Source organism: Pongo abelii, chromosome 1, assembly GCF_028885655.2.
Source record: "Pongo abelii isolate AG06213 chromosome 1, NHGRI_mPonAbe1-v2.0_pri, whole genome shotgun sequence".
NCBI classification, from domain to species: Eukaryota; Metazoa; Chordata; class Mammalia; order Primates; family Hominidae; genus Pongo; species Pongo abelii.
The window spans coordinates 108,834,663-108,855,049 of NC_071985.2; positions in this window are offsets into that span (position 1 = coordinate 108,834,663).

The window sequence follows — 20,387 nt, forward strand, 5'->3', positions numbered from 1 at the left end:
AAGCATTCTGAGAAGCTTCTTGTGTTATGTGCATTCAACTCACAGAGTTGAACTTTTCTTTTGGCTTGAGCAGTTTTGAAACACTCTTTTTGTATAATCTGCAAGTGGATATCTGGAGCACTTTGCAGCCTATAGAGGAAAAGGAAACATCTCCACATAAAAACTAGACAGAAGCATTCTGAGAAACTTCTCTGTGGTGTGTGCATTCAACTCACAGAGTTGAACGTTTCTTTAGATTGAGCAGTTTGGAAACAGTCTTTTTGTAGTATCTGCAAATGGCTATTTGGAGCACGTTGAGACCTATAGTGGAAAAGGAAATATCTTCACGTAACAACTAGACAGAAGCTTTCTGAGAAACTTCTTTGTGATGTGTGCTTTCATCTCACAGAGTTGAAATTTTCTTTTAATTGAACAGTTTGGAAACAGTCTTTTTGTAGAATCTGCAAATGGATATTTGTAGTGCTTTGAGGCCTATGGTGAAAAAGCAAATAAAAACTAGATAGAAGCTTTCTGAGAAACTTCTTTGTGAAGTGCGCATTCATCTCACAGAGTTGAAACTTTCTTTTAATTGATGAGTTTGGAAACAGTCTTTTTGTAGAATCTGCCAAGGGATATTTGTGAGCCGTTTAGGCTTATGTTGAAATAGGAAATATTTTCACTTAAAAACTAGAGAGAAGCATTCTGAGAAACTTCTTTGTAATGTGTGCTTTCATCTCACAGCAATGAACCAATCTGTTGATTTAGCAATTTGGATACAGTCTTTTTGTAGAACTGCAAGTGGATATTTGGTGCAGTTTGAGGCCTATGGTGTGAAAGGAAATATCTTCACATAATAACTAGATAGAAGCTTTGTGAAAAAGTTTTTTGTGATGTATGCATTCATCTCACAGATTTCAAAATTTCTTTTGATTCAGCAGCTTGGAAACAGTCTTTTTGTAGAATATGCAAGGGGAAATTTTTTAGCAGTTTGAGGCCTATGGTGAAAAAGGAAATATCTTGAAATAAAAATTAGACAGAAAATTTTTGAGAAACTTCTCCATGATGTTTACATTCATCTCAGAGTTGAACCTTTCCTTTTATTGATCAGCTTGGAAACAGTCTTTTTGTAGAATCAGCAGGGGGATATTTCTGAGCAGTTTGGGGCCTATGGTGAAAAAGATATATCTTCACATAAAAACTAGACAGAAGCATTCTGAGAAACTTCTTTGTGATATGTGCTTTCATATCACAGAGTTGAACCTTTCTTTTGATTGAACAGTTTGGAAACAGTCTTTTTGTAGAATCTGCAAATGTATATTTGTAGTGCTCTGAGGCCTATGGTTGGTAAAGAAATGTCTTCACATAAAAACTAGACTGAAGCATTCTGAGAAACTTCTTTGTGATGTGTGCGTTCATCTTGCACAGTTGAAACTTTCTTTTGACTGAACATTTTGGAAACTGTCTTTTTGTTGAATCTATAGAGGGATATTTCTCAGTGGTTTGAGGCCTATGGTGAAAAAAGAAATATCTTTATATAAAAACTAGATAGAAGCATTCTGAGACAGTTCTTTGTGACTTCTGCTTTCATCTCACAGAGTTAAAACTTCCTTTCAGTTGAGATGTTAGGAAAAAGTCTTTTTGTAGAATCTGCAATGTGAAATTTCTGAGCAACTTGTGGCCTACAGTGAAATATGAAATATCTTCACATAAAAACTACACAGAAGCTTTCTGAGAAACTTCTTTGTAATGTGTGCTTTCTTCTCACAGAATTGAGCTTTTCTTTTGATAGAGTAGTCTGGAAACAGTCTTTTTCTGAAATCTGCAGAGGGATATTTCTGAGTGCTTTGAGGCCTATGGGGAAAAAGGAAATATCTTCACATAAAAACTATTCTGAAGCATTCTGAGAAACTTCTCTGTGATGTGTGCTTTCATCTCACAGAGTTGAACCATTCTTTTGATTTAGCATTTTGTAAACAGTCTTTTTGTTGGATCTGCAAATGAATACCTGTAGGACTTTGAGGCCTATGGTGAAGAAGGAAATATTTTTAAATAAAAACTACATGGAAGCTCTCTGAGAAACTTCTCTGTGATGTGTGCTTTCATCTCACAGAGTTGAACCATTCTTTTGATTTAGCATTTTGTAAACAGTCTTCTTGTAGGATCTGCAAATGAATACCTGTAGGACTTTGAGGCCTATGGTGAAGAAGGAAACATTTTTAAATAAAAACTACATGGAAGCTCTCTGAGAAACTTCTTTGTGATGTGTGCATTCATCTCACAGAGTTGAACCTTTCTTTTGATTGAGGAGTTTGTAGAATCTGTGGGGGATATTTGTGAGTGGTTTAAGGCCTATGGTGAGAAAGAAACATCTTCACATAAAAACTTGACAGAAGCATTCTGAGAAACTGTTTGTGATGTGTGCATTCATCTCACAGAGTTGAAATTTTCTTTTGATTGAGTGGTTCAGCAGCAATCTTTTTATAGAACCTGCCAAGGGATATTTGTTAGCCCTTTAGGCTTATGGTGAAATAGAAAAATATCTTCACATAAAAGTAGACAGAAGAATTCTGAGAAACTTCTTTGTGATGTGTCCTTTCAACTCACAGAGTGGAACTGTTCTTTTGATTTAGCAGTTTAGAAACAATCTTCTTGTGGAATCTGCAAATGGATATTTGGAGTGCTTTGAGGCCTATGGTGAAAAAGAAAATACCTTCAAATAAAAATTAGATGGAAGCTTTCTGAGAAACTTCTTTGTGATGTGTGCATTCGTCTCGCAGAGTTGAAACTTTCTTTTGATTGTGGAGTTTGGAAACACTCTTTTTGTAGAATCTGCAGAGGGATTTCTGTGAGCAGTTTGAGGTCTACTGTGAATAAGGATTTATCTTCATATAAAAACTAGACAGAAACATTCTGAGAAACTCACTTGTAAAGTATGTATTCATCTCACAGAGTTGAAACTTTCTTGTGATTGAGCAGTTTGGAAACAGTCTTTTTGTGGTAACTGCAGGGGGATATTTGTGAGCAGTTTGAGGCCTATTTTGGAAAAAGAAATATCTTCACATAAAAACTAGAAACTTTTTGAGAAACTTCTTTGAGATGTTTGCATTTATCTTACAGATGCCGATGGTGAGAAATGAAATATCTTAAAAGAAAAAGTAGATGGAAGCTTTCTGAGAAACTTCTTTGTGATGTGTGCATTCGTCTCACAGAGTTGAACCTTTCTTTTGATTGAGGAGTATGGAAAGAGTGTTTTTGAAGAATCTGCAGAGGGAAATTTGTGAGCGGTTTGAGGCCTATGGTGAATGAGGAATTATCTTCATATAAAAACTAGAAAGAAGCATTCTGAGAAACTTCTATGTCGTGTGGATATTCATCTCGCAGAGTGGAACCTTTCTTTTGATTGAGGAGTTTGGAAACCGTGTTTTTGTGAAATTTACAAAGGGATATTTGTGAGCCGTTTGAGGCCTGTGGTGAAATAGGAAATATCTTCACATAAAACCTAGACAGAAACTTTCTCAGAAACTTCTTTGTGATGTGTACTTTCAGCTCACAGAATTGAGCCTTTCTAATGATTAAGCAGTTTGGAAACAATATTTTTGTAGAATCTGCAAGTGGATATTTGGAGCGGTTGAGGCATATGGTAAAAAAGGAAATATCTTCACATAAAAACTACACAAAAACATTTTGAGAATCTTCTTTGTGATGTGTGCTTTCATGTCACAGAATTGAACCATTCTTTTGATTCAGCAGTTTGGAAACAGTCTTTTTGTAGAATTTGCAAATGGATATTTGTAGCGATTGGAGGCATCTGATGAAAAACTAAATATCTTCAAATAAAAACTAGACAGAAGCTTTCTGAAAAACTTCTTTGTGATGTGTGCATTCATCACAAAGAGTTGAAACTTTCTTTTGATTGAGTAGTTTGGAAAGACTCTTTATGTAGAATCTGCAAAGGGATATTTTGGAGTGGTTTGAGGCCTATATTGAAATAGAAAATATCTTCACATAAAAAGAAGACAGAAGGTTTCAGATAAACTTCTTTGTGATGTTTGCATTCATCTCACAGATTTAAACCTTTCTTTTCATTGAGCAGTTTTGAAACAGTCTATTTGTAGAATCTGCAAGAGCATATTTCTCAGCAGTTTGAGGCCTATGGTGAAAAAGATATATCTTCACATAAAAACCAGACAGAAGCATTCTGAGAAACTTCTTTGTGATGTGTGCTTTCAACTGACAGAGTTGAACCATTCTTCTGATTGAGCAGTTTGGAAACAATCTCTTTGTATGATCTGCAAATGGATAATTGGGGCGCTTTGAGGCCTATGGAGAAAAAGGAAATATCTTCACAAAAAAACTAGACACATGGATTCTGCGAAACTTCTTTGTGATGTGTGCATTCAACTCACAAAGCTGAACATTTCTTTTGAATGAGCAGTATTGAAAAAATCTTTTTGTAGAATCTGCAAAGGGATATTTGTGAGCCCATTGAGTCCCACAGTGATATAGGAAATATCTTCACATAAAAACTAGACAGAAGAATTCTGAGAAACTTCTTTGTGATGTGTGTATTCATCTCACAGTGTTGAACAATTCTTTTTATTGAGCAGTTTGGAAACCATCTTTTTGTAGAATCTGCAAAGGGATATTTGTGAACGGTTTGAGGCCTATGGTGAAATAGTAATATCCTCACATAACAAGTAGACAGAAGCTTTCTGAAAACCTTCTTTGTGACGTCTGATTTCATCTCACAGAGTTGAACCTTTCTTCTGATTGAGCAGTTTGGAAACAGTGTTTTTGAGGAATCTGCAAATGGAGATTTGGAGCACTTTGAGGCCTATGGTGAAAAAGGAAATATCTTCACATAAAAACTAGACAGAAGCATTCTGAGAAACTTCGTTGTGACGTGTGCCTTCATCTCACAGAGTTGAACCTTTCTTTTGATTGAGCAATTTGGAAACAGTGTTTTTGTAGAATCTGCAACAGGATACTTGTAGCACGTTGAGACCTATGGTGAAAAGAAAATAACTTCACATAAAAAATAGAATGATTCTGAGAAACTTCTTTGTGATGTGTCCCTTCATCTCACAGAGTTGAACATTTCTGTTGGATGAGCAGAAGAGAAACGACTTTTTTTAGAATCTGCAAAGGGATATTGTGAGACTTTTGAGGCCTACAGTGAAATAGGAAACATCTTCACATAAAAACTAGACAGAAGCTCCCTGAAAACTCCTTTGTGATGTGTGCATTCATCTTACAGAGTTGAACCTTTCTTTTGATTGAGCAATTTGAAAAGAGTGTTTTTGAAGTATCTACAGAGGGATATTTGAGAGTTCTTTGAGGCATGTTTTGAAAAAGGAAATATCTTCGCATAAAAACTAGACAGAAGCACTGTGTGAAACTTCTTTGTGATGTGTGCATTCATCTCACAGAGTTGAAATTTTCTTTAGATTGTTTTTTTTTCTTTTTTTAATTAATTAATTTATTTATTATTAGTATACTTTAGGTTTTAGGGTACATGTGCGCAATATGCAGGTTAGTTACATATGTATACATGTGCCATGCTGGTGTGCTGCACCCACTAACTCATCATCTAGCACTAGGTATATCTCCCAATGCTATCCCTTCCCCCTTCCCCCACCCCACAACAGTCCCCAGAGTGTGATGTTCCCCTTCCTGAGTCCATGTGTTCTCATTGTTCAAAAAACAGCAAAAGCAATGGTAACAAAAGCCAAAATTGACAAATGGGATCTAATTAAACTCAAGAGCTTCTGCACAGCAAAATAGACTACCATCAGAGTGAACAGGCAACCTACAAAATGGGAGAAAATTTTCGCAACCTACTCATCTGACAAAGGGCTAATATCCAGAATCTACAATGAACTCAAACAAATTTACAAGAAACAAACAAACAACCCCATCAAAAAGTGGGCGAAGGTCATGAACAGACACTTCTCAAAAGAAGACATTTATGCAGCCAAAAAACACATGAAAAAATGCTCACCATCACTGGCCATCAGAGATTGAGCGGTTTTTAAACTGTCTTTTTGTAGAATCTGCCAAAGGATATTTGTCAGCTGTTTGAGGCATATGGTGAAATAGAAAATATCTTCACATAAAAACTAGACAGAAACTTTCTGAGAAACTTCTTTGAAATGTGTGCATTCATCTCACAGAGTTGAAACTTTCTTTTGATTGAGCAAATTGGAAACAGTCTTTTTGTGGAATCTGCAAATGGATATTTGGAGCGCTTTGAGGCTTATGGTGAAAAAGGAAATATCTTCACATAAAAATTAGACAGAAGCATTCTGAGAAATTTCTTTGTGATGTGTGCTTTCATCTCACAGAGTTGAACCATTGTTTTGATAGAGCACTTTGGAAATAGTCATTTTGTAGAATCTCAAAGTGGATATTTGGAGTGCTTTGAGGCCTATGGTGAAAAAGGCAATATGTTCACATAAAAACTAGACAGAAACTTTCTGAGAAACTTCATTGTAATGTGTTCATTCACCTCACAAGATTGAACCTTTCTTTGGATTGAGGAGTTTGGAAACAGTCTTTTTGTAGAATCTGCACAGGGATGTTTCTGAGTGGTTTAAGGCCTATGGTGAAAAAGTAAATATATTCCCATAAAAACCAGACAGAAGCATTCTGAGAAACTTCTTTGTGATGTGTGCATTCATCTCACAGAGTTGAACATTTCTTTTGATTGAGCAGTTTGGAAACAGTTTTTGTAGTATCTGCCAAAGGATATTTGTGAGTGGTTTCAGGCCTATTTTGAAAAAAACAAAATATCTGCACATAAAAACTAGAGAGAAGAATTCTGAGAAATTCTTTGTGATGTGTGCATTCATCTCACATAGTTGAACATTTCTTTTGATTGAGCATTTTGGAAACGTCTTTTTATAGAATCTGTAAATGGATATTTTGAGGGCTTTGAGGCCTCTAGTGAAATAAGAAATATCTTCGCATAACTACTAGACAGAAGCTTTCTGAGAAACTTCTTTGTGATGTGTGCTTTCGTCTCATGTAGTTGAAACTTTCTTTTGATTGAACAGTTTGGAAACAGTCATTTTGTAGATTCTGCAAATGGATATTTGGGGTGCTTTGAGTCCTATGGTGAAAAAGGAAATATCTTTACATAAAAAATAGAAAAAAGGATTCTGAGAAATTTCTTTGTGAGGTTTGCATTCACCTCACAGAGTAGAACACTTCTTTTGATGGAGCAGTTTGGAAACAGTCTTTTTGAAGAATCAGCAAAGGAATATCTGTGAGCCTTCTGAGTCCTATGGTGAAATATGAAATATCTTCACATAAAAACTAGGCAGAATTTTTCTGAGAAGCTTCTTTGTGATGTGAGCTTTCAACTCCCAGAGTTGAACCTTTGTTTAGATTGAGCATTTTGGAAACAGTCTTTTTGTAGATTCGGCAAACGGATATTTGGAGGGCTTTCAGGCCTTTAGCGAAATAGGAAATATCATCACATAAAAACTAGACAGAAGTTTTCTGAGAAACTTCTTTGTGAAGTGTGCTTTCAACTCACAGAGGTGAACCATTCTTTTGACTGAGCAGTTCAGAGACAGTATTTTTGTAGAATTTGCAAAGGGATATCTCTGAGCCTATGGAGGCCTGCAGTGAAAGAGGAAATATCTTGAAATAGAAACTAGACAGAAGGATTCTGAGAAACTTTTTGTGATGTGTGCATTCATCTCACACAGTTGAACATTTCTTTTGGTTGAGCAGTTTGGAAACAGTCTTTTTGTGGAATCTGCAAATGGACATTTGCAGTGATTTGAGGCCTATTGTGAAAAAGGAAATATCTTCAAATAAAAACCATACAGAAGCTTTTAGAGAAACTTCTTTGTGATGTGTACATTCGACTCACAATGTTGGAACTTTTTTTTGATTGAGCAGTTTGAAAACATCCTTTTTGTAGATTCTACAGAGGGATATTTGTGAGCTGATTGAGGCCTATGGTGAATAAGGAAATATCTTCACATAAGAACTAGACAGAAGCATTCTGAGAAACTTCTTTGTGATATGTGCATTCATCTCACTGAGTTGAACATTTATTTTGTATGAGGAGCATCGAACAAGTCTTTTTGAAGAATCTGCAAAGGGATATTTGTGAGCCCATTGAGGAATATAGTCAAATAGGAAATATCTTCATATACAAACTAGACAGAAGCTTTCTGAGAACCATCTTTGTGATGTGTGCATTCATCTCACAGAGTTGAACATTTCTTTTGATTGAGCAGTTTGGATATAGTCATTTTGTAGAATCTGGAAAGGGATATTTCCGAGCCATTGCAGGCCTATGGTGATAAGCAAATATCTACACATAAAAACTAGACAGGAGCATTCTGAGAAACTTCTTTGTGATGTGTGCATTCATCTCAAAGTGTTGAGCATTTCTTTTGAATGAGCAGTATGAAAACAGTCTTTTTGTAGAATCTGCAAATGGATATTTGGAGGGCTTTGCAGCCTATAGTGAAATAGGAAATATCTTCATACAAAAATTAGACAGAAGGATTCTGAGAAACTTCTTGGTGATGTGTGCATTCATCTCACTGAGTTGAACATTTCTTTTGACTGAGTAGTTTGGAAACAGTCTTTTTGTAGAATCTGCAAAGGGATATCAGTGAGCCTGTTGAGGCCCCTAGTGAAATAGGAAATATCTTCACCTAAAAACTAGACACAAGTTTTCAGAGAAACTTCTTTGTGATGTCTGCTTTCAACTCACAGAGTTGAACCTTTCTTTTGATTTAGCAGTTTGGAAACAGTCTTTTCAAGGAATCTGCAAGTGTGTATTTGTAGCCCTTTGAGGCCTTTGGTGAAAAAGGAAATATCTTCATATAAAAACTAGACAGAAGCATTCAGAGAATTTTTTTCATGATGTGTGCATTCATCTCAAAGGGTTGAACCTTTCTTTTAATTGAGCAGTTTGGAAACAGCATTTTTGTAGCATCTCCAGAGGAATATTTGTGAGCTGGTTGTGGCCTATTTTGAAAAAGAAATAACTTCACATAAAAACTAGACAGAAGCATTCTGAGAAACTTCTTTGTGATGTGTGCACTCATCTCACAGAGTTGAAACTTTCTTTTGATTGAGCAGTTTGGAAACAGTCTTTTTGTAGAATCTGCCATGGGATATTTGTGAGCAGTTTGAGGCATATGGTGAAACAGGAAATATCATCACACAAAAAGTAGACAGAAACTTTCTGAGAAAGGTCTTTCTGATGTCTGCATTCATCTCACGGAGTTGAACCTTTCTTTGAGTTGAGCAGTTTGGAAACAGTCTATTTGTAGAATCTGCCAATGGAAACTTGGAGCGGTTTGAGGCATATGGTGGAAAAGGAAATATCTTGACATAAAAACTAGACAGAAGCATTCTAAGAAACTTCTGTGTGATGTGTGCTTTCGTCTCACAGAGTTGAACCATCCTTTTGATTTAGCAGTTTGGAAACAGTCGTTTTGTAGTATCTCCAATTGGATATTTGGAGTGCTTTGAGGCCTATGGTGAAAAAGGAAATATCTCCAAAAAAAAAAAAAACTAGACTGATGTTTCCTGAGAAACTCCTTTGTGATGTGTGCATTCGTCTCACAGAGTTGAAGCTTTCTTTTGCTGGAGCATTTTGGATACCGTCTTTATTAGCATCTGCAGATGGATATTTGTGAGTGATTTGAGACTTTTGATGAATAAGGAAATATCCTCACATTAAAACTAGACAGAAGCATTCTGAGAAACTTCTTTGTGATGTGTGTATTCAACTCACATTGTTGAACCTTTCTTTTGATTGAGCAGTTTGGAAACAGTCTTTTTGTGGAATCTGCAAATGGATATTTGGAGCACTTTGAGGCCTATGGTGAAAAAGGAAATATCTTCACATAAAAATTAGACAGAAGCATTCTGAGAAACTTCCTGTGATTCGTGTATTCGTCTCACAGAGTTGAACCTTTCTTTTGTTTGAACAGTTTGAAAATAGTCTTTTTGTAGAATCTGTGGAGGGATATTTTTGAGCAGTTTGAGGTCTATGGTGAAAAAGGAAATATCTTCACATAAAAACTAGACAGAAGCATTCTGAGAAACTTCTTTGTGATGTGTGTATTCATCTCACAGTGTTGAACCTTTGTTTTGATTGAGCAGTTTGGAAACAGTCTTTTTATGTAATATGCAGAGGGATATTTGCAAGCAGTTTGTGGCATATGATGAAAAAGGAAATATCTTTACATAAAAACTAGACAGAGGCATTCTGAGAAACTTCTTTGTGATGTATGTATTCATCTGACTTAGTTGAACATTTCTTTTGAATGAGCAGTATGGAAACAGTCTTTTTGTAGAATCTGAAAAGGGATATTAGTGAGCTCATTGAGGCCTAAAGTGAAATAGGAAATATCTTCACATGAAAAATAGACAGAAGCTTTCTGAGAAACTTCTTTGTGATGTGTGCTTTCATCTCACAGAGTTGAACCTTTCTTTTGATTGAACAGTTTGGAAACAGTGTTTTTGTAGAGTCTGCAAATGGATATTTGGATGGCTTTGAGGCCTATAGTGAAATAGGAAATATCTTCACATAAAAACTGGATAGAAGCTTTCTGAGAAACTTTTTTGTGATGTGTGGTTTCAACTCACAGAGTTGAACCATTCTTTTGATTGAGCATTTTGAAAACAGTCTCTTTGTAGAATCTGCAAATGGATAATTGGGGTGCTTTGAGGCCTAAGGTGAAAAAGGACATACCTTCACATAAAATCTAGAGAGAAGGATTCTGAGAAACTTCTTTGTGATGTGTGCATTCATCTCAGAAAGTTGAACATTTCTTTTGATTGAGCAGTTTGGAAAGAGTCTTTTTGTAGAATCTGCAAAGGGATATATGTGAGCATACTGAGGCCTATAGTGAAATAGGAAATATCTTCACATAAAAACTAGACAGAAGCATTCTGAGAAACTTCTTTGTGATGCGTGCTTTCATCTAACAGAGTTGAACTGGTCTTTTGATTTAGCAGTTTGGAAACAGTCTTTTGGCTGAATCTGCAAATGGATATTTGGAGTGCTTTGAGGCCTATGGTGAAAAAGGAAATATCCTCATATAAAAACTAGACAGAAGCATTCTGAGAAACTTCTTTTTGATGTGTGCATTCATCTCACAGAGTTGAACCGTCATTTTGAGCAGTTTGGAAACAGTCTTTTTTTTAGAGTCTGCAGAGGTATATTTTGGAGCGGTTTGAGGCCTATGGTGAAAAAAGAAATATCCTCATATAAACACTAGACAGAAGCATTCTGAGAAACTTCTTTGTGATGTGTGTATTCGTCTCACAGGGTTGAAACTTTCTTTTGATTAAGCAGTTTGCAAACAGTCTTTTTGATGAATCTGCCAATGGATATTTGTGAGCCCTTTAGGCTTATGGTGTAATAGGAAACACGTTCACATAAAAACTAGAAAGAAGCATACTGAGAAATTTCTATTTGATGTGTGCTTTCATCTCATGGATTTGAATCATTCTTTTGATTCAGTAGTTTGGAAACAGTCTTTTTGTAGTATCTGCAAATGGATATTTTGGGCACTTTGAGGCTTATGGTGAAAAAGGAAATATCTTCACATAAAAACTACACAGAGCCTTGTTGAGAAACTTCTTTTTGATGTGTGCATTCATCTCACACTGTTGAACTTTCCTTTGATTTAGCAGTTTGGAAACAGTCTTTTTGTAGAATCTGCATATGGATATTTTTGAGCGGTGTGAGGCCTATGGTGAATAAGGAAATATCATCACAAAATACTAGACAGAAGCATTTTGAAAAACTTCTTTGAGACGTGGGTATTCATCTCTCAGTGTTGAAAATTTCTTTTGATTGAACAGTTTGGAAACAGTGTTTTTGTAGAATCTGCAAAGGGATATTTGAGAGGATTGAGGCCTATGGTGAAATAGGAAATATCTTCACCTAAAAACTAGATGAAAGCTTTCTGAGAAACTCCTTTGTGTTGCGTGCTTTCAGCTCACAGAGTTGAACATTTCTTTTGACTGAGCAGTTTGAAACAGTCTTTTTGTAAAATCTGCAAATGGATATTTGGAACACTTTGAGCTCTATGATGAAAAAGGAAATATCTTCACATAAAAACTAAACAGAAGCATTTTCAGAATCTTTTTGTGATGTGTTCATTCATCTCAAAGAGTTGAACTGTTATTTTGATTGAGCAGTTTGGAAACAGTCTTTTTGCAGAATCTACATAGGGATATTTGTGAGCAGTTTGAGTCCTATGGTGAAAAAATAATATCTTCACATAAAAACTAGACAGAAGCATTCACAGAAACTTCTTTGTGATGTGTGCATTCATCTTACAGAGTTGAACCTTTCTTTTCATTGATCAGTTTCAAAACAGTCTTTTTGTAGTATCTGCAAATGGATATTTGAGAGCAGATTGTGGCCTGTGGTGAAAAAAGAAATATCTTCACATAAAAACTGGACAGAAGCATTCTGAGGAACTTCTTTGTGATGGGTGCATTCATCTCACAGAGTTGAACCTTTCTTTTGATTGAGCTGTTTGGAAACAGTCTTTTTGTAGAATCTTCAAATGCACATTTGGAGTGCATTTTGGCCTATGGTGAGAAAGGAAATATCTTCACATAATATCTAGAAGGAAGCTTAGTGAGAAAGCTTTTTGTGATGTGTGCATTTTTCTCACAGAGTTGAAAATTTCTTTTGATTGAGCAGTTTGGAAACAGTCTTTTTGTGGAATCTGCAAAGGGATATTTGTGAGCGGTGTGAGGCCTATAGTGAAATAGGAAATAACTTCACATAAAAAAAAGAAGATTTCAGAGAAACTAATTGTCATGTGTGCTTTCATCTCACAGAGTTGAAACTTTATTTTGATTGAGCAGTTTGAAAAGAATCTTTTTAAGAATCTGCAGAGGGATATTTGTTATCTGTTCAAGGCCTATGGGGAAAAAGGGAATATCTTCATATAAAAACTAGACAGAAACATTATTTTTTAGAACATCCAAATGGATATTTGGTGCGCTTTGAAGCCTATGGAGAAAAAGGAAATATCTTCAAATAAAAGCTGGACAGAAGCATTCTGAGGAACCTCTTTGTGATGTATGCATTTGTCTCACTGAGTTGAACATTTATTGAGCCATTTGGAAGCAGTCTTTTTGCAGAATCTACCAATGGATATTTGTGACTCAATTTAGGCTTATGCTGAATTAGGAAATATCTTCACATAAAAACTAGACAGAAGCATTCTGAGGAACTTCTTTGTGAGGTGTGCATTCATCTCACAGAGTTGAAGCTTTATTTTGATTGAGCAGTTTGTAAACAGTCTTTTTGTAGAACGAGCAAAGGGATATTTGTGAGCAGATTGAGGCTTATGGTGAATTAGGAAATATCTTCACATAAAAATTGTACAGAAGTTTTCTGAGAAACTTCTTTATTATGTGTGCTTTCATCTCACAGAGTTGAACCTTCCTTTTTGCTTCAGCCATTTGGAAACAGTCTTTGGTAGAATCTGCAAAGGGATATTTGTGAGCAGTTTGAGGTCTATGGTGAAAAAGGAAATATCTTTACCTACAGACTAGAAAGAAGCATTATGAGAAACATTTTTGTGATGTGAGCATTCATCTCAAAGAGTTGAACATTTCTTTTGATTGAGCAGTTTTGGAAAGAATCTTTTTGTAGAATCTGCAAAGGGATATTTGTGAGCTTTTTGAGGCCTATGGTGAAGTAGGAAATTTCTTCACATAAAAACTAGACAGGAGCTTTCTGAGAAACTTCTTTGTGGTGTGTGCATTAGTCTCACAGAGGTGAGCCTTTCTTTTGATTGAGCAGTTTGGAAACAGTCTTTTTGTAGAATCTGTAAATTTATATTTGGAGAGATTTCTGGCCTATGGTAAAAAAGGATATATCTTCAATAAAAACTAGATGGAAGCATTCTGAGAAACTCCTTTATGATGTGTGCATTCTTCTCATGGAGTTGAACCTTTCTTTTGATTGTGCAGTTTGGAAATAGTCTCTTTGTAGAATCTGCAGAGGGATATTTGTGAGCAGTTTGAGGCCTATGGTGTAAAAAGAAATATCTTCACATAAACACCACACAGAAGGATTCTGAGTAACTTCTTTGTATTGTGTGCATTCATCTCACAGAGTTGAAACTTTCTTTTGATTGAGCAGTTTAAAAACAGCCATTTTGTAGAACCTGCAGAGTGATATTTGTGGGTAGTTTGAGGTCTATGGTGAAATACAAAATATCTTCACATAAAAACTTTACAGAAGCTTTCTGATAAACTTCTTTGTGATGTGTGCTTCCAACTCAGAGTTGAACCTTTCTTTTGGTGGAGCAATTTGGAAACCACCTTTTTGTAGAATCTGCAAATAGATATTTGGAGTACGTTGAGGCCAATGGTGGAAAATGAAATATCTTCACATAAATACTAGACAGAAGCATTCTGAGAAACATCATTGTGATGTGTGCATTCATCTCACAGAGTTGAACATTTCTTTTGATTGAGCAGTTTGGAAAGAGTCTTTTTGTAGTATCTGTAAAGGGAAATTTGTGAGTGGTTTGAGGCTTATGGTGAAAAAGTAAATATCTTCAGATAAAAACTAGACAGAAACTTTTTGAGAAACTTCTTTGTGATGTTTGCATTCATCTCACACAGTTGAACTTTTATTTTGATTGAGCAGTTTGGAAACAGTCTTTTTGTACAATCTTCAGTGGGATATTTGTGAGTGGTGTGAGGTCTATGGTGAAAAAGGAAATATCTTCACATAAAAACTAGACAGAATCATTCTGAGAAACTTCTTTGAGATGTTTGCATTCATCTCACACAGTTGAAGCTTTCTTTTCAGTGAGCAGTTTGGAAACAGTCTTTTTGTAGAATCTGCAAGGGGATATTTCTGAGTCATTTGAGGCCTAGGGTGAAAAAGAAATATCTTCACATAAAAAATAGACAGAAGCATTGTGAGAAACTTATTTGTGATGTGAGCATTCATCTCATAGAGTTGAAATCTTCTTTGATTCAGCAGTTTGGAAACAGTCTTTTAATACAATCTATGAAGGAATATTTATGAGCCCTTTAGGCTCATGGTGAAATAGGAAATATCTTTACATAAAAACTAGACAAAAGCATTCTGAGAAACTTCTTTGTGAAGTGTGCTTTCAACTCACAGAGTTGGAACTTGCTTTTGATTGAGCAGTTTGGAATCAATCTTTATGTAGAATCTGCAAATGCATATTTGGAGCGCTTTGAGGCCTACAGTGAAAAAGGAAATATCTTCACATAAAAACTAGACAGAATCATTCTGAGAAACTTCCTTTTGATGTGTGCATTCACCTCACAGAGCTGAACCTTTCTTTTGATTGAGCAGTTTGGAAACAGCCTTTCTGTAGAATCTGCAAAGGCATATTTGTGAGTGCTTTGAGGCCTATGGTGAAAAAGGAAATATCTTCACATAAAAACCGGACAGAAGGATTCTGAGAAACTTCTTTGTTATGTGTGCTTTCCTCTCAAAGAGTAAAACAGTTCTTTTGATGGAGCAGTTTGGAAACAGTCTTTTTGTAGAATCTGCATGGGGATATTTCTGAGCCATTTGAGGCCCATGGTGAAAAGGAAATATCTTCACATAAAAACTAGACAGAAGCATTCTGAGAAACTTCTTTGTGACGTGTGCCTTCATCTCACAGAGTTGAACCTTTCTTTTGATTGAGTAATTTGGAAACAGTGTTTTTGAAGTTTTTGCAGGGGATATTTGTGAGCTCTTTGAGGCCTATTTTGAAAAAAGAAATATCTCCGCATAAAAACTAGACAGAAGCATTGTGAGAAACTTCTTTGTGATTTGTGCATTCATCTCACAGAGTTGAAATTTTCTTTAGATTGAGCAGTTTTTAAACTGTCTTTTTTTAGAATCTGCCAAAGGATATTTGTCAGCTGTTTGAGGCATATGGTGAAATAGGAAATATCTTCACATAAAAACTAGAAAGAAACTTTCTGAGAAACTTCTTGGAAATGTGTGCATTCATCTCACAGAGTTGAACCTTTCTTTTGTTTGAGCAATTTGGAAACAGTCGTTTTGTGGAATCTGAAAATGGATATTTGGAGTGCTTTGAGGCCTATGGTGAAAAAGGAAATATCCTCACATAAAAATTAGACAGAAGCATTCTGAGAAACTTCTTTGTGATGTGGGCTTTCAACTCACAGAGTTGAACTGTTGTTTTGATTGAGCACTTTGGAAACAGTATTTTTGTAGAATCTCAAAATGGATATTTGGACTCCTTTGGGGCCTATGGTGAAAAAGCGAATATGTTCACATAAAAACTAGACAGAAGATTTCTGAGAAACTTATTTGTGATGTGTTCATTCGTCTCACAGGGTTGAACCTTTCTTTAGAGTGAGGAGTTTGGAAACCGTCTTTTTGTAGTATCTGCAGAGGGATATTTGTGAGCAGTTTAAGACCTATGGTGAATAAGTAATTATCTTCACATAAAAACCAGACAGAAGCATTCTGAGAAATTTCTATGTGATGTGTGCATTCATCTCACAGATTTGAACCTTTCTTTTGATTGACCTGTTTGGAAGCAGTCTTTTTGCATAGTTAGCAGAATGACATTTGTGAGCAGTTTGAGGCCTATGGTGAAAAAAGAAATATCTTCACATAAAAACTAGACAGAAGCATTCAAAGAAACTTCTTTGTGATGTGAACATTCATCTTACAGATTTGAACCTTTCTTTTGATTGATCAGTTTGAAGCAGTCTTTTTGTATAATCTGCCAATGGATATTTGTGAGCAGTTTGTGGCCTATGGTGAAAAAAGAATTATCTTCACATAAAAGCTAGACAGAACCATTCTGAGAAACTTCTTTGTGATGTGTGCGTTCATCTCACACAGTTGAAACTTTCTTTTGATTGAGCAATTTTGAAACAGTCTTTTTGTAGAATCTGCAAATGCATATTTGGAGTGCTTAGTGGCCTATGGTGAGAAAGGAAATATCTTCCCATAATATTGAGAAAGAAGCTTTGTGAGAAAGTTTTTTGTGTTGTCTTTTTGTAGAATCTGCAAAGGATATTTGTGAGCAGTGTGAGCCCTATAGTGAAATAGGAAATAACTTCACATAAAAAAAAAAAACCAGAATCTTTTAGAGAAACTAATTGTCATGTGTACTTTCATCTTACAGAGTTGAACCTTCCTTTTAATTGAGTAGTTTGAAAAGAGTCTTTTCGTAGAATCTGCAGAGGGATATTTTTATCAGTTAGAGGTCTACAGTGAAATAGGGAATATTTTCATAGAAAATCTAGACAGAAACATTCTTTTGTAGAATCTCCAAATGGGTATTTGGAGCACTTTGAGGCCTATTGTGAAAAAGGAAATATCTTCAAATAAAAACTAGACGGAAGCATTCTGAGGAACTTCTTTGTGATGGGTGCATTCATCTAACAGAGTCAACTTCGATTGAGCCGTTTGGAAGCAGTCTTTTTGTGGAATCTACCAATGGATATTTGTGAGCCAATTTAGGCTTATGGTGAATTAGGAAATATCTTCACATAAAAACTAGACAGAAGCATTCTGAGGAACTTCTTTTTGATGTGTGCATTCATCTCACAGAGTTGAATCTTTCTTTTGATTGGGAAGTTTGGAAACTGTCTCTTTGTAGAATCTGCCAAGGGATATTTGTGAGTGTTTTGAGGCCTATGGTGAAAAAGAGAATATCTTCACATAAAGACTAGAAAGAAGCATTCTGAGAAATTTCTTTGTGACGTGTGTATACATCTCACAGAGTTGAACATTTCTTTTGATTGAGCAGTTTGGAAAGAGTCTTTTTGTAGAATCTGCAAAGTGATATTTGTGAGAGTTTTGAGGCCTGTGGTGAAATAGGAAATTTCTTCACATAAAAACTAGACAGAAGCCTTCTGAGAAACTTTTGTGATGTGTTCTTTCATCTCACAGTGTTGAACCTTTCTGGTGATTGAGCAGTTTGTAAACAGTCTTTTTGTGGAATCTGTAAATGGATATTTGGAGAGCTTCAAGGCCTATTGTGAAAAAGGAAATATCTTCACATAAAAACTAGAGAGAAGCATTCTGAGAAACTCTTTTGTGATGTGTGCATTCTTATCATGGAGTTGCAACTTTCTTTTGATTGAACAGTTTGGAAACCATCATTTTGTAGAAACTTCATAGGGATATTTGTGAGCAGTTTGAGGACTATGGTGAAAAAAGAAATATCTTCACATAAACCCTACACAGAAGGATTCTGAGAAACTTCTTTGCAATGTGTGCATTCATCTAACAGAATTGAACATTTCTCTTCATTGAGCTGTTCAGAAACAGTCTTTTTGTACAATCTGGAAAGGGATTTTTGAGACTGATTTGAGGCCTATGGTGAAAAAAGGAAATATCCTCACATAAAAACTAGACAGAACCTTTGTCAGAAACTTCATTGTCATGTGTGCATTAATCACACAGAGTTGAACATATCTGTTGATTGATCAGTTTTTGAAACAGTCTTTTAGTAGAATCTGCCAAGGGATATTTGTGATTGCTTTTAGGCCTATGGTAAAAAAGGCAATATAGTCACATAAAGACTAGACAGAATCTTACTGAGAAACTTCTTCCTGATGCATGCATTCATCTCACAGAGTTGAACTTTTCTTTTGATTCAGCAGTTTGGAACAGTCTTTTTGTAGTATCTGCCAAGGGATATTTGGAGCTCTTTGATGCCTACAGTGAAGAAGGAAATATCTTAACATTAAAACTAGACAGAAGCATTCTGAGAAACTTCTTTGTGATGTGCACATTCATCTCACTGTGTTGATCCTTTCTTTTCATTGAGCAGTTTTGAAACAGTCCTTTTGAACTCTCTTCAAAGGGATATTGAGTGCTTTGAGGTCTATGGTGAAAAATGAAATATGTTCACATAAAAACTAGACAGATGCATTCTGAGAAACTACTTTGTGATGTGTGCATTCATCTCACATTGTTGAAACCTTGTTTTGATTGAGCAGTTTTGAAACAGTCTTTTTGTAGAATCTGCAAAGGGATATTTGGAGTGCATTGAGGCCTGTGGTGAGAAAGGAAATATCTTCACATAATAACTAGACAGAGGATTTGTAAGAAAGTTTTTTGTGATGTGTGCATTGATTTCACAGCCTTGAACATTTCTTTTCATTGAGCAGTTTGGAAAGAGTCTTTTTGTAGAATCTACAGAAAGATATTTGTGAGAGGCTTGAGCCCTATGGTGAAACAGGAAACATCTTCACATAAAAGCTAGACAGAAGCATTCTGATAAACTTCTTTGAGATGTGTGCATTCATCTCTCAGGGTTGAAAGTTTCTTTTCATTGAACAGTTTGGAAACAGTCTTTTAGTAGAATCTTCAAAGGTATATTTTTGAGTGGTTAGAGGCCTGTGGTGAAAAAGGAAATATATCCACATAAAAACTAGACAGAAGGATTCTGAGAAACTTCTTTGTAATGTGTGTATTTATCTCATAGGGTTGAACATTTCCTTTGATGGAGCAGTTTGGAAACTGTCTTTTTGTAGAAACTACAAAGGGATATTTGTGAGCCCTTTGAGGCCTATGGTGAAAAAGGAAATATCTTCACACAAAAACTAGACAGAAGCTTTCTGAGAAACTAATTTTGATGTGTGCTTTCATTTCAGAGTTGAACCTTTCTTTTGATTGTGCAGTTTGGAAACATTCTTTTTGTACAATGTGCAAATGGATATTTGTATTGCTTGGGGCCTATGCTGATAAAGGAAATATCTTCACATAAAAACTAGACAGAAGATTTCTGAGAAGCTTGTTTGTGATGTCTGCATTAATCTCACAGAGATGAACCTTTCTTTTCATTGCATAGTTTGGAAACCATCTTTTTGTAGAATCTGCAAAAGATATTTGGAGTGCATTGAGGAGTATGGTGAAAAAGGAAATATCTTCACATAAAAATAGACGGAACATTTCTGAGGCACTTCTTTGCAATGCGTGCATTCATCTCACAGAGTTCAACATTTCTCTTGATTGGGCAGTTCAGAAACAGTCTTTTTGTTCAATCTCGAAAGGGATTTTTGTGAGTGGCTTGAGGCCTGTGGTGGAAAAGGAAATATTCTCACATAAAAACTAGACAGAATGTTTGTCAGAAACTTCTTCATGATGTGTGCATTAATTGTGCAGAGTTGGATCTTTCTTTTGATTGAGGAGTTTTTGAAACTGTCTTTTTGTAGAATCTGCCAAGGGATATTTGTAAGTGCTTTGAGGCCTATTGTGAACAAGGCAATATCTTCATATAAAAATTAGATAGAATCTTTCTGAGAAACTTCTTTCTGATGTGTGCATTCATCTCACAGAGTTGAAACTTTCTTTTGACTCAGCAGTTTGGAAACAATTTTTTTGTAGCATCTGCCAAGGGATATTTGGAGCTCTTTGA